Source organism: Schistocerca cancellata, chromosome 5 (genome assembly GCF_023864275.1).
Source record: "Schistocerca cancellata isolate TAMUIC-IGC-003103 chromosome 5, iqSchCanc2.1, whole genome shotgun sequence".
NCBI classification, from domain to species: Eukaryota; Metazoa; Arthropoda; class Insecta; order Orthoptera; family Acrididae; genus Schistocerca; species Schistocerca cancellata.
In genome coordinates, this window is record NC_064630.1 from 32,938,891 (window position 1) to 32,952,468 (window position 13,578).

Consider the following 13,578-nt stretch of genomic DNA (forward strand, 5'->3'; position numbering starts at 1 on the left):
CAAATAACGTAATGGGTTTATCAGCACAATCATTCATAAATTTTTCTAAGGGGAGGTTTCATATGTCTACCCTTAGCCGAGGATACCTCACTGGAATCTGCTGATTTCTTCTTGTAGTTTGTGTAATTAGTGTAGCTTTTGTTTATCGCTAGCGCGTAATTGTAGAGAGAATCTCCTTTGTAGTAGTAGTCTTTCATTGTTGCACAGTAAAACAGTTGTGGCATGCATGTAGATTTTGCACCAAGTATTTCGCAGCTGCGTTTGCGATTTACTAGATATTATTTTCATTGCTATGTTAATGTGTTCCCTTATTTTTGCTCTTCAAATTGTGCTTTTCTTGTTATCGTGTGAAATACGTGATAATTATGGCGTGTGAAAAACGTAACACTAGGCTCCTAAGAAAATTGATATATGATAGTGACGACGAGCGTAGCTTATCAGCACCACCGTGTAATGAATTAACAGATACTGAAAGTAGTAATTTGGCAATTGTGCATAGGGAAATGGACCAGGCGGCAAATAATGGTGTAGACAGTTAAACAATTAGTGAACAGGGAAACATTGTCGATCAATCGGTCGGCAACAGCTCGCCTCAGGAATCCGAAATGACGGGAGAAAATTTTGCAAATTCTGCAGATTCAGGTTTTGCGTCATTACCCGTTTCTCAATCAAGTCAAGACACATTTTCTGCCTTTCATAATGCGAATGTTGCCTGTTATGCACTGCCGATAAGCGCAAAGGATCAAGTTCCAGAGACTAATACATTGTTATTACCATTAATGCAACGAATGGAACAAAATCAGGAACAAACACAGCAACAGCTACACAGGTTAGACACAATGGAACAAAATCTTCAAAAGTTAAACACAATTGAGCAAACGCTTGAACAAACTCGTAAAGATTTAACTGCTGAGGTACTTAAAATAGAATCGAAATGTCAAAAAGTCTGTAATGACGTAAATACACAAATTTGTGAGCATTTTTAACCTATTTTTTTGCGTCGTGAAAATGCATTACGGAATCACGAAGCAGCCATAAAAGAGCTGCAAACTATTGTTCATGAAAAACACGACACCTTGCAAGCTAAAATTGACTCAGTTGCATATTCCCCCCCCCCCCCCCCCCATGAACCATGGACCTTGCCGTTGGTGGGGAGGCTTGCGTGCCTCAGCGATACAGATAGCCGTACCGTAGGTACAACCACAAAGGAGGGGTATCTGTTGAAAGGCCAGACAAACGTGTGGTTCCTGAAGAGGGGCAGCAGCCTTTTCAGTAGTTGCAAGGGCAACAGTCTGGATGATTGACTGATCTGGCCTTGTAACAATAATCAAAACGGCCTTGCTGTGCTGGTACTGCGAACGGCTGAAAGCAAGGGGAAACTACGGCCGTAATTTTTCCCGAGGGCATGCAGCTTTACTGTACGATTAAATGATGATGGCGTCCTCTTGGGTAAAATATTCCGGAGGTAAAATAGTCCCCCCATTCGGATCTCCGGGCGGGGACTACTCAAGAGGATGTCGTTATCAGGAGAAAGAAAACTGGCGTTCTACGGATCGGAGCGTGGAATGTCAGATCCCTTAATCGGGCAGGTAGGTTAGAAAATTTAAAAAGGGAAATGGATAGGTTAAAGTTAGATATAGTGGGAGTTAGTGTAGGTCGGTGGCAGGAGGAACAAGACTTCCGGTCAGGTGACTACAGGAGTATATACACAAAGTCAAATAGGGGGAATGCAGGAGTAGGTTTAATAATGAATAGGAAAATAGGAATGCGGGTAAGCTACTACAAACAGCATAGTGAACGCATTATTGTGGCCAAGATAGATACGAAGCCCACACCTACTACAGTAGTACAAGTTTATATGCCAACTAGCTCTGCAGATGACGAAGAGATTGAAGAAATGTATGATGAAATAAAATAAATTATTCAGATAGTGAAGGGAGACGAAAATTTAATAGTCATGGGTGACTGGAATTCGAGTGTAGGAAAAGGGAGAGAAGGAAACGTAGTAGGTGAATATGGATTGGGGCTAAGAAATGAAAGAGGAAGCCGCCTGATAGAATTTTGCACAGAGCACAACGTAATCATAGCTAACACTTGGTTTAAGAATCATGATAGAAGGTTGTATACATGGAAGAACCCTGGAGATACTAAAAGGTATCAGATAGATTATATAATGGTAAGACAGAGATTTAGGAACCAGGCTTTAAATTGTAAGACATTTCCAGGGGCAGATGTGGACTCTGACCACAATCTATTGGTTATGAACTGTAGATTAAAACTGAAGAAACTGCAAAAAGGTGGGAATTTAAGGAGATGGGACCTGGATAAACTGAAAGAACCAGAGGTTGTACAGAGTTTCAGGGAGAGCATAAGGGAACAATTGAAAGGAATGGGGGAAAGAAATACAGTAGAAGAAGAATGGGTAGCTCTGAGGGATGAAGTAGTAAAGGCAGCAGAGGATCAAGTAGGTAAAAAGAAGAGGGTTAGTAGAAATCCTTGGGTAACAGAAGAAATATTGAATTTAATTGATGAAAGGAGAAAATATAAAAATGCAGTTAATGAAGCAGGCAAAAAGGAATACAAACGTCTCAAAGATGAGATCGACAAGAAGTGCAAAATGGCTAAGCAGGGATGGCTAGAGGACAAATGTAAGGATGTAGAGGCTTATCTCACTAGGGGTAAGATAGATACTGCCTACAGGAAAATTAAAGAGACCTTTGGAGATAAGAGAACCACATGTATGAACATCAAGAGTTCAGATGGAAACCCAGTTCTAAGCAAAGAAGGGAAAGCAGAAAGGTGGAAGGAGTATATAGAGGGTCTATACAAGAGCGATGCACTTGAGGACAATATTATGGAAATGGAAGAGGATGTAGATGAAGATAAAATGGGAGATACGATACTGCGTGAAGAGTTTGACAGAGCACTGAAAGACCTGAGTCGAAACAAGGCCCCCGGAGTAGACAACATTCCATTGGAACTACTGACGGCCTTGGGAGAGCCAGTCCTGACAAAACTCTACCACCTGGTGAGTAAGATGTATGAAACAGGCGAAATACCCTCAGACTTCAAGAAGAATATAATTCCAATCCCAAAGAAAGCAGGTGTTGACAGATGTGAAAATTACCGAACAATCAGTTTAATAAGCCACAGCTGCAAAGTACTAACACGAATTCTTTACAGACGAATGGAAAAACTAGTAGAAGCCGACCTCGGGGAAGATCAGTTTGGATTCCGTAGAAACACTGGAACACGTGAGGCAATACTGACCTTACGACTTATCTTAGAAGAAAGATTAAGGAAAGGCAAACCTACGTTTCTAGCATTTGTAGACTTAGAGAAAGCTTTTGATAATGTTGACTGGAATACTCTCTTTCAAATTCTAAAGGTGGCAGGGGTAAAATACAGGGAGCGAAAGGCTATTTACAACTTGTACAGAAACCAGATGGCAGTTATAAGAGTTGAGGGACATGAAAGGGAAGCATTGGTTGGGAAGGGAGTAAGACAGGGTTGTAGCCTCTCCCCGATGTTATTCAATCTCTATATTGAGCAAGCAGTAAAGGAAACAAAAGAAAAATTTGGAGTAGGTGTTAAAATCGATGGAGAAGAAATAAAAACTTTGAGGTTCGCCGATGACATTGTAATTCTGTCAGAGACAGCAAAGGACTTGGAAGAGCAGTTGAACGGAATGGATGGTGTCTTGAAGGGAGGATATAAGATGAACATCAACAAAAGCAAAATGAGGATAATGGAATGTAGTCGAATTAAGTCGGGTGATGCTGAAGGTATTAGATTAGGAAATGAGACACTTAAAGTAGTAAAGGAGTTTTGCTATTTGGGGAGCAAAATAACTGATGATGGACGAAGTAGAGAGGATATAAAATGTAGACTGGCAATGGCAAGGAAAGCGTTTCTGAAGAATAGAAATTTGTTAACATCGAGTATAGATTTAAGTGTCAGGAAGTCATTTCTGAAAGTATTTGTATGGAGTGTAGCCATGTATGGAAGTGAAACATGGACGATAAATAGTTTGGACATGAAGAGACTAGAAGCTTTCGAAATGTGGTGCTACAGAAGAATGCTGAAGATTAGATGGGTAGATCACATAACTAATGAGGAAGTATTGAATAGGATTGGGGAGAAGAGAAGTTTGTGGCACAACTTGACCAGAAGAAGGGATCGGTTGGTAGGACATGTTCTGAGGCATCAAGGGATCACCAATTTGGTATTGGAGGGCTGCGTAGAGGGTAAAAATCACAGGGGGAGACCAAGAGATGAATACACTAAGCAGATTCAGAAGGATGTAGGTTGTAGTAGGTACTGGGAGATGAAGAAGCTTGCACAGGATAGAGTAGCATGGAGAGCTGCATCAAACCAGTCTCAGGACTGAAGACCTTAACAACATAACAACAACAGCATCTTCCGATTCGGTTCCGCAACTTGCAAAAAGTCAAGGAATCTTAAAGGACATGGTAGAGACACTTTCAACACAAATGGACACTCTGAAACTTGGTTCAGAAAAACACACTGAGGAAATCAGTTCATTATCGGAGAAAGTAGCCGAACTTTCGGATCAGTTCACTAACTTATCTACAAAGGTAGATGATGATCTGAATTACACAAGACCGTTAGCCTTCACTGACACAGAAGAGTGTGAACAAATTAGAAAATTCAAACAAAATCAAAATCAAATCAATACACAGTACAAAAGAGAAATCTGGGCAGTACAAGATCAGTTGACACAGGTAATACAAGAATTACATATTTCAGAGGACACTCACGCTCCAATACAGGAAGAGGGACATAGAAATACGGAACAGCCACAAAATAATAACACAGGGCATTTCGGAAATTATGAAAGAAATTAAGGCAAGGTTCACCGTATTTTGAGATGGAACTGCCGAAACGAAGTAACAATGATCGATATACGACTCGCCGACATAATGATTTTGACTATAAGCTGTTCATTACTACACGTAAATTCAAAACATTTAAGAATTCTGGTCACGACATTCATCCACAAACGTGGCTTCGTCAATTCTCTCATTGTTTGCCTGCCAACTGGTCATTAGAACACAGATTAGAATTTATGTGTGGCTACTTAGAGAATGAACCAGCTGTAAGAATGCGATCGGTCATTCACGATTGTCACAGTGAAGGAGAATTTTGTCATGCCTTCCTCTCAGCATATTGGTCTCAAGCTACACAAGACCGAGTAAAACATAGCTTCATAATGATGAAACATTTCGAACAATCTAAATTTTCCAGTCTTGTGAAATATTTTGAAGACATGTTGCACAAGAATCAGTACCTGTCAAACCCATACAGCCCCTCAGAACTCATCCGCATTTGCTTAATCAAATTGCCTGAACATTTACGACATATTATTTTGGTAGGACGTTGCAAAGACGACATTGAAGCTTTTCAGGGACTCTTACAAGAATTGGAAATCGACACTGACAATCGCGGGACGCGAAAACAGGAACACAACAATTACAGGTCACATCCGTCACAATTCTGTGATGAAAGAAATAATAACTGGACACGACAAAGCTATTCTTACAATGCAAATCGTGACCAAAACAGACACGACCCATATGACAACCACTGGCAGAGTAATAATAATCACAGGGAAAGATCAGCTCTTTGTAGTAATGACTGTAACAGAGACAATCAGAGAAAGAGACAATATGGGAACCAACATAATTACTATCAAGTGAGACAGAACAATTTCAGACGCAACGGTCCACCGCACAGTTACAATTCCGGGAGAAATTCTCCACCACATGACCGACTAGAAAGAAACTATGGAAACTACCGACATAACGACAGACCTGAATGTCATCAGAACTGGCGGGATTCAAACAGGGTAGGGCCCTCTCGACAAGGTGAATTTGTAGAAGTTAGGTCTCCAAATCCCAATAACGACGCGCGCCAACAAAGAGACAGTAGGCAATGACTCACACCGCTGGCAGCCACAAAACGTACTTATGAAGCTGACGACATTGCTGCGGTGGCTAGTAATTACGTAAAAATGAACGACATTAGGGACTTGTTACTCCAGGAACACAACATAAAACATAACAACATTGCATATCCTGTAATTCCCATTACAGTAAATGATGTAATATTTACGGCAGTACTTAACTCCGGCACTCGCATTTCAGTAATTAGTGAAACAGCTTACTTACATATCTTTGTTATTGTAATTATGAAAAATTTTATCAAATCGTTATTGGCCACTCCCCAAAACAATTTGTAAAATTTTTTCTGGTGAGCATGGGGGCTATGTAAGTAGGCTGTTTAGGTTTTTATATTGGTAACGCCACGTAGCGCTCTGTATGAAAATCACTGGCTCTGCTGTGTGCAGTCTGTGGCTGGTTGGCATTGTTGTAATATTCGCTATTGTAGTGTTGGGCAGTTGGATGTGAACAACGTGTAACGTTGCGCAGTTGGAGGTGAGCCGCCAGCAGTGGTGGATGTGGGGAGAGAGATGGCAGAGTTTTGAGAACGAATGATCCAGACGTGTGTCCATCAGAGACAGTAAATTTGTAAGACTGGATGTCATGAACTGACATATATATTATGACTTTTGAAAACTATTACATTGTTCGTTCACTATCAAAAGCTTTCATTTGCTAATTATGCCTATCAGTAGTTAGTGACTTCAGTAGTTAGAATCTTTTATTTAGCTGGCAGTATTGGCGCTCGCTGTATTGCAGTAGTTCGAGTAACGAAGATTTTTGTGAGGCAAGTGATTCATGAAAGGTATAGGTTATTGTTAGTCAGGGCCATTCTTTTGTAGGGATTATTGGAAGTCAGATTGCATTGTGCTAAAAAGATAGTGTGTCAGTTTATTGATGATCTGAATAAGTAAAGAGAGAGATGTCTGTGCACACGTTCAGTTTTGCTCAGCTGTTTGAAAATCAAATAATGTAAGGGGTTTATCAGCACAATCATTCATAAATTTTTATAGGGGGAGGTTTCAATGTATCCTGAGAATGTACATTTAGTGAAGTTGACTGCGATGAGTGCGTGTCGATTTTGGTGTCATGTTTATGTTCTTGACGGCGACAAAAGAAAGATGGAGGAGCGGAAAATACAAAGTCAGCATACAAGCTTTGTTCGTTCCTAACACTAGCAAGATGGCCGCTTATCTTAACATCCCTATTCGACGGACGGTCGTGAGTAACAATATCACCCTCTACTCGACATTGCGGTTGGGTTTGGAATTTAATCGAGGACACCGTCGCGAAGTCTGGTAATCAGAAAGTTTGTGTCACCAAATGCCATTCTTTAGCCACAAACTACTGGGTTTCACCACTAGGATTCGAACGGGCTTCCTCTGGATGGAGCGCCACAGACCTCGACTAGGAAGGCGGATGCATTGTACTGATCCCTCACAGAGAGGGTCTGATTACATCAGTTTAACATTTATTATTTATCAGATGTTTAAACTCCTGTTTGTGTCTACTGTATATCTGTCAATGTCTAGAATGCATCTTCGAACTCCGCAAAAGTTAAATACAGAAACATTTGTGCCTGCTGCGATTGTCCTGAACTGTAAAAATGGGTAACCGGCGCTTGGCTTTGACTTCGTTGCAACTTAGCACATAGCAGCTTTCAGTCGGATATTTCTTCCCAGACCGAAGTGAACCATTCTGTTATCATTCAAGTGTTCGCTGTATTTTGGGTGGCTGATTCACTGTTGCCAATCACCAATCACGTTATCGCAAGAAAACTGATTAATTACGAGGTTTATTCAAAGGGAGATCAGTATTAAGCTGAAAACCAATTAACATAAACTTTCGGTCGGTAAAGTGAATAGCCTGCTAACCACGCACACGTTTCTTGCCTTACACAATAAAAAGAATAAGCAGTCTGTATATTTAGAAATAAATTTGTTCTTTAATTATATTTTCTGTTTCATTCTACGGAAAGGATCGATTTAATTCACAGATTCACGGAGTAGAAGGGTTTCTGGAGGGAGTGTGGAATAAAAAGATATGATTTGGATGAGGGTGAATACGTAATCTGAGATATCTCGTCAAAAAAGGAGGTGACGCGAGGTAAACGTTGGGGCGTTGGGAAATTAGCTTCACTCTTCCAACTTAGACCTGTACAGATTCCTACTATGCTTTCTTGTGCATGCAAGAATAGTGCTGAATACGTTTTCAGAGAGACACTGGCAATTTAGGAGTGGGCTGCTTGGATTGCCAGACCATATCATTATGGGGCTTGTAACGCACAGATACGTAACAGAGGAAGAGTTATGCATATTGAGGTACAAAAGTAAACATAACGTAGTCACGGATATAATAGTGTGTGATGTGTTGAACAAGATAATACAGATGGTGTCATCACCTGAGATAGAATTCTATCTGTCAGGGAGACACAGAAATTTAAGAGATGCGTCCTAAATAACGTTGCATGCAGAACAACGAGAGGAAAGAAGGCAGGAATTGATGAGAAAAGGTGTAAAACCACTTGCCCAGGAAAGTTCGAGACCTGGTGCGGCACACACTTTTAGTCTGCCAGGATGTCTCATATCAGCACACACTCTGCTGCAGAGTGAAAATTTCAATCTGGAAACATCCTCCAGGCCGTGGCTAAGCCATGTCTCTGCAATATCAATTCTTCCTGGAGTGCTAGACTTGCAAGGTTTTGCTTCTGTGAAATTTGGGAGATATGAGATGAGGTACTGGCAAAAGTGAAACTGTCAGGACAGGTCGTGAGTCGTGCTTGGGTACCTTAGTTGGCAGAGGTTACAGACGTGGGCTCCTTGGTGACCCCCACTCCCCTCGCCCTCCCCCCTCCCCCTAGGGAACCACCGGAATTGATCAAGGTCACCCAGGGGAACCCCAAAAGCCTTAGACAATTGAGCACATTATCAATGGCAGTCACGTGACAGAATTGGTGGGAAACCCCTCCCTATCTCTCTCAGCCAATGAGAGCACATTAAAATGGTGCGAATGGACCGATAGGAGTTGAGCTCGCCTCTCCCCTCCTCTTATTATATTATGAATCCAGCTGCCAGATGTCCCCCATTCGAGGTCTGATCTTCACAGTGAGGGTATGATGAACTGCCAGTAGCATCAGCAGGGACAAGCCAGCGCTCCCAGGCACAAGATAAATAGGACAATCAGATATGAAAGTAAGTGTCTAATAATAATAATACAATTATTATTGTTAGTAACAAATATATATTTGAATACATGCTTTGTTCCACACACATGTACTACTGGCTGCATTGCTACAGCACCAACAGCCCATAGATGGGCTTCCAGATTTATCAGACTTGTTGTTGTTCAGCTCTACTGCACTACCACAGCAGCTGCCTTTGTTCAACTATACTTTACCACCACCACAGAGAGGCAGTACAGCTCTGTTTACACATGTTGTTAGTATGTTTGCATTTAAAAGTTCTGTGTGTTATACTGGAATTCATGGCGTGCTATACATATGAGATGTGGCCATTATTTAAGTAATGACAGATGTGATGTTGTGACTTGAACTATTTAAACCCTAATCCGTGAAGATGGTCTGTGACTGAAACCAGTAGCTGCATCAAACCAGTCTCAGGACTGAAGACCACAACAACAACAACAACAACAAGCAGGTGATGGTCAGACATGAATTTTATACATTACTTGATTGCTGCTGCTAATCACCTTCCAGAAATGTTCATCAGGACTTTGAGACACGGAGAGCATTTGCAGTGTGGGCACTTTATGAAATGGGGGAAGATGATGACTGGTTACCTAACGTGTTGTGGACTGACAAAGCCCATTTCGTAATCTGAGGGTCTGCCAACACCCACAACTGCAGAATTTGCGCTATTGGAGAACCAAGAACTGTTGAGGAAACCAAACTGCATAATGAGAAGGTCATGGTGTGGTATGGATTTGCGACATCAATCACGATTGAACACTTTTTTTCCCAGGAAATGCGGAGTGCTGTCTTTTAAAACTGTCGGCATGATGGGTGCGATGTACACTGATATGTTATAGAATAGCATCATCCCTATCCCAGTGATAAACACCTGCTGGAAGGTACAACTTGTATGCAGGATGGCGCACCACTCCATATTGCTACACATATCATCTCTTATGCACATCATTTTGTTAGGATTGCATGCTGAGTCACCACTCCCATCCGACTTGATTATTGGTTGTGGGGTTATCTGAAGTTACAAGTCAACCACGATTGTCTGACCTCACTATGGATGCTAAAAGACAACATCTGACAGCTATTTATCAGTATACCTACTGATATGAAATACAGTGCTGTTCACAAAATTGTCCCTCAACTAGAGGTATTGTTGCTGAATGGCAGCTGACATGTTGAGTTTTGTTACAAAGAACATCATCTTTGCTAAAAATCAAGTGTTACACTAATCATTGTTCTGTATAATATGAAGCGCCTTCTGTTGGGCATTTTGTGCATTTTTTCTTTGTTTCAACAGAACCCCATGTAATTTCAACCAAGCGTGTCAATTTTCACCTCTCTAGCTACATTATTCCGTAAAGTATTGAATTTCCAAATGTTAACACACTTTTGTGCCACTCTGTAAATAAACCCCCTGCTAAACTACCACCCATTATTAAATTATGTGACATCATAGCAAAATTCTGATGCATCCAACCACTGATACCGTGAGTATGGCACAGCTCAAAAAAATACGCAGGTAGAGACAGAGTCGACTAGCAACTGCAACCACCTTATCGAAAAGCATGTTGCCTACCGTGCAGCCCTCCCCTCGATCTCTGACATGTGGTACATAGCCGTGAACACTGACCCCTACCCAGCAATGCCCGAGAACAAGCGTAACTACTGATGTAAGCATCTCAGGCGTGGTGGGTGACACAAAAGACACTGCAGCTGTTTTAGTTTTGCCCTAGGGATCTCCTGCCGACAATAGTAACGGAAAATAGATCCCAACCTGTCGGTGGAAAAATCAAAGACGGCTACAAATACACACCTAGTTCACGACGAATATCCCCCTGCATATATGGGACAATGCATTTTTTAAACGATGTGATATGCAATTGTTCCCAACACAAGGGGCCTGGTAGCGTTCTGCCACAGGGAACTGGTCGTAACCTGCTGATGCCTTTGCAGACAAACGTTGCTAACTGTTTAAGTGCCAAGCACTCCCCGGGCTGGACCAATAAAAAACAAGACCAAGCACCCCCAACCATCATGCTTCTTGATATCTAGTACATCACAGTATTAAAAAAAATTATTCCTACGAAACTTACCTAGCCATTAATAATAAATGATACTGCATGTATATGTACAATTTAATAATCCAAACCGCGGCATTACTGTTAACCTGTCATAACACGATATTTATACAACTGAACCCTGCAATATAATCAGTTGCGGCAATGTGGCATGTAAATACAATCCTGCAAAAGTGATGATGTAACTCTCACAATATTATTGTGGAGCATCACTATAAGACTCATAAATAGATGTGTGAATAATCCGAAGTATATATGTCCTTGCCACACAGACGTGATACTGAGTAATGGCCAGAGCGTAGCAAAAATAAGCTGTTTCTATACACACAGACATAGACACACATACAACACAGCACCTCTCTTGCTATACAGACAAATGTGACCTAAGAGAGAGCTGCAGAGATCGAACACTGTCTGTCAATAAAACTATTCTCCAAACACCAGTTGTATTAAATCTACCATCAAAGTGATTCAATTTCAAATGGCTCTGAGCACTATGGGACTCAACATCTTAGGTCATAAGTCCCCTAGAACTTAGAACTACTTAAACCTAACTAACCTAAGGACATCACACACACCCATGCCCGAGGCAGGATTCGAACCTGCGACCGTAGCAGTCCCGCGGTTCCGGACTGCAGCGCCAGAACCGCACGGCCACCGCGGCCGGCGTGATTCAATTTGCAAACTTTGCAAACAGCACATGTACAATGACTGTTGAAGGAAATGGGCTTCACATACCTGATAACAATAGAATAAACACCATTTCCTTTCGATTCCAGCGACCACTGCAACGCTCAAGGTAGCTCAGGTGTAATAGGAACATCACTCTTCACATAAACGAAACATCTGCTCCTTGGGGCCACAGCCTCCAAATGTGGACCTTGGTTAATGGCAACCACAGGAAAACTTCCCAAACAAAATTGATAAAGGGGAAGAGTCACCAATCTCTGTGTCTTGGTAGCATTAACGGTCAAGTAATTCCTGCCCATCAATGCAGGCTGTCCATAGGCTGCTCTGCAGCTGTTACAGGATCCTAGAAGAAGCCATACATTGCAAGCGACATCTCTAATCATATGAAGCCAGTGCCTCATAAGGTTTGTAGTGTGTCACCTCCAGAAAGTGGTCTGCAGCAGGCAGACACCATATTCTTATTACATGATTTATGAATGTCATTAAACACACCTGTAAGCTGTCGGATTTACTCATAGAGTATTACTAACAACAACCCATAATTTAGTAGCAAAAGCACACTTACATGTACTCAATACAATAATATCATCAGCTGTAAAGTGTTGGACGTTAACATTTTACTATGAATACACATCTCTCCTGGTACACATATGTCATTAGAGATCTGATAACATTCCATCTATGACATTATCACTGATGGCACAACTAAATCAGTCTGCAACTCGTGGTGTAGTGGCTAGCGTCGCTGCCTCTGAATCACGGGGTCCCAGGTTTGATACCTGGCCAGGTCAGCGATTTTCTCGGCCCAGGGACTGGGTGTTTCAGTTGTCTTAATCAGTCCATCATCATTTGGGAAAGTGGCGGATATGAACAGTGAAAAGATTGGGAATTTTGTATCGGTACTGATGACCACACAGTTGAGCGTCCAACAAACCAGATATCATCATCATCATCATCAACAACAACTAAATCAGATAATACCACAGTCAAGTTCAGAGGATGATGCTACTGACAGAAGAAGGCTTCAGATAGAATCTTACTACATCTTTCTTTCATTCTCTCACACGGCACTAAATGCAACATCTCACTTGATAAATGCCCCTAATCCCTACATGTGATGTCTTCCTCTTATAGAATTCTGCTGGATAATTTTCTGAGGAACCACACATTTAAGTTAGGGTGCGTGATAATTATATCTCACGTTTATTACTTCAACCTGCTATAGATCTCAGACTGACGAACATATCCCATAATGTGGTTTCGTAGGGTAGCTGGCCACAGCAACAATGAATCTTCTGTGCTTCCAGAAATGCTGTCACACACCCATTGCAAAGTAGAAGACTTCTCTAAAAAGAACTGTCAGTATCTCTCTTTTTATGTGTGTGTGTGTGTGTGTGTGTGTGTGTGTGTATGTGTGTGTGTGTTTGCATGAGTCTGTGTGTGTAATCAATACACATGCTAAAACTACACACATACAGTGCATAGTTTTATAACTCATTATGGGTCCTGATAGTCTGTCTTCTTAAGTAGAACATCGAGGTATGATATTTCATTCTGCCATTATCGAATGGTGTATTAAAACGGCAGTCTTCCAGAACAGGTACAAATCCAGCTAAAAATATAAGACTTATGTATTCATATT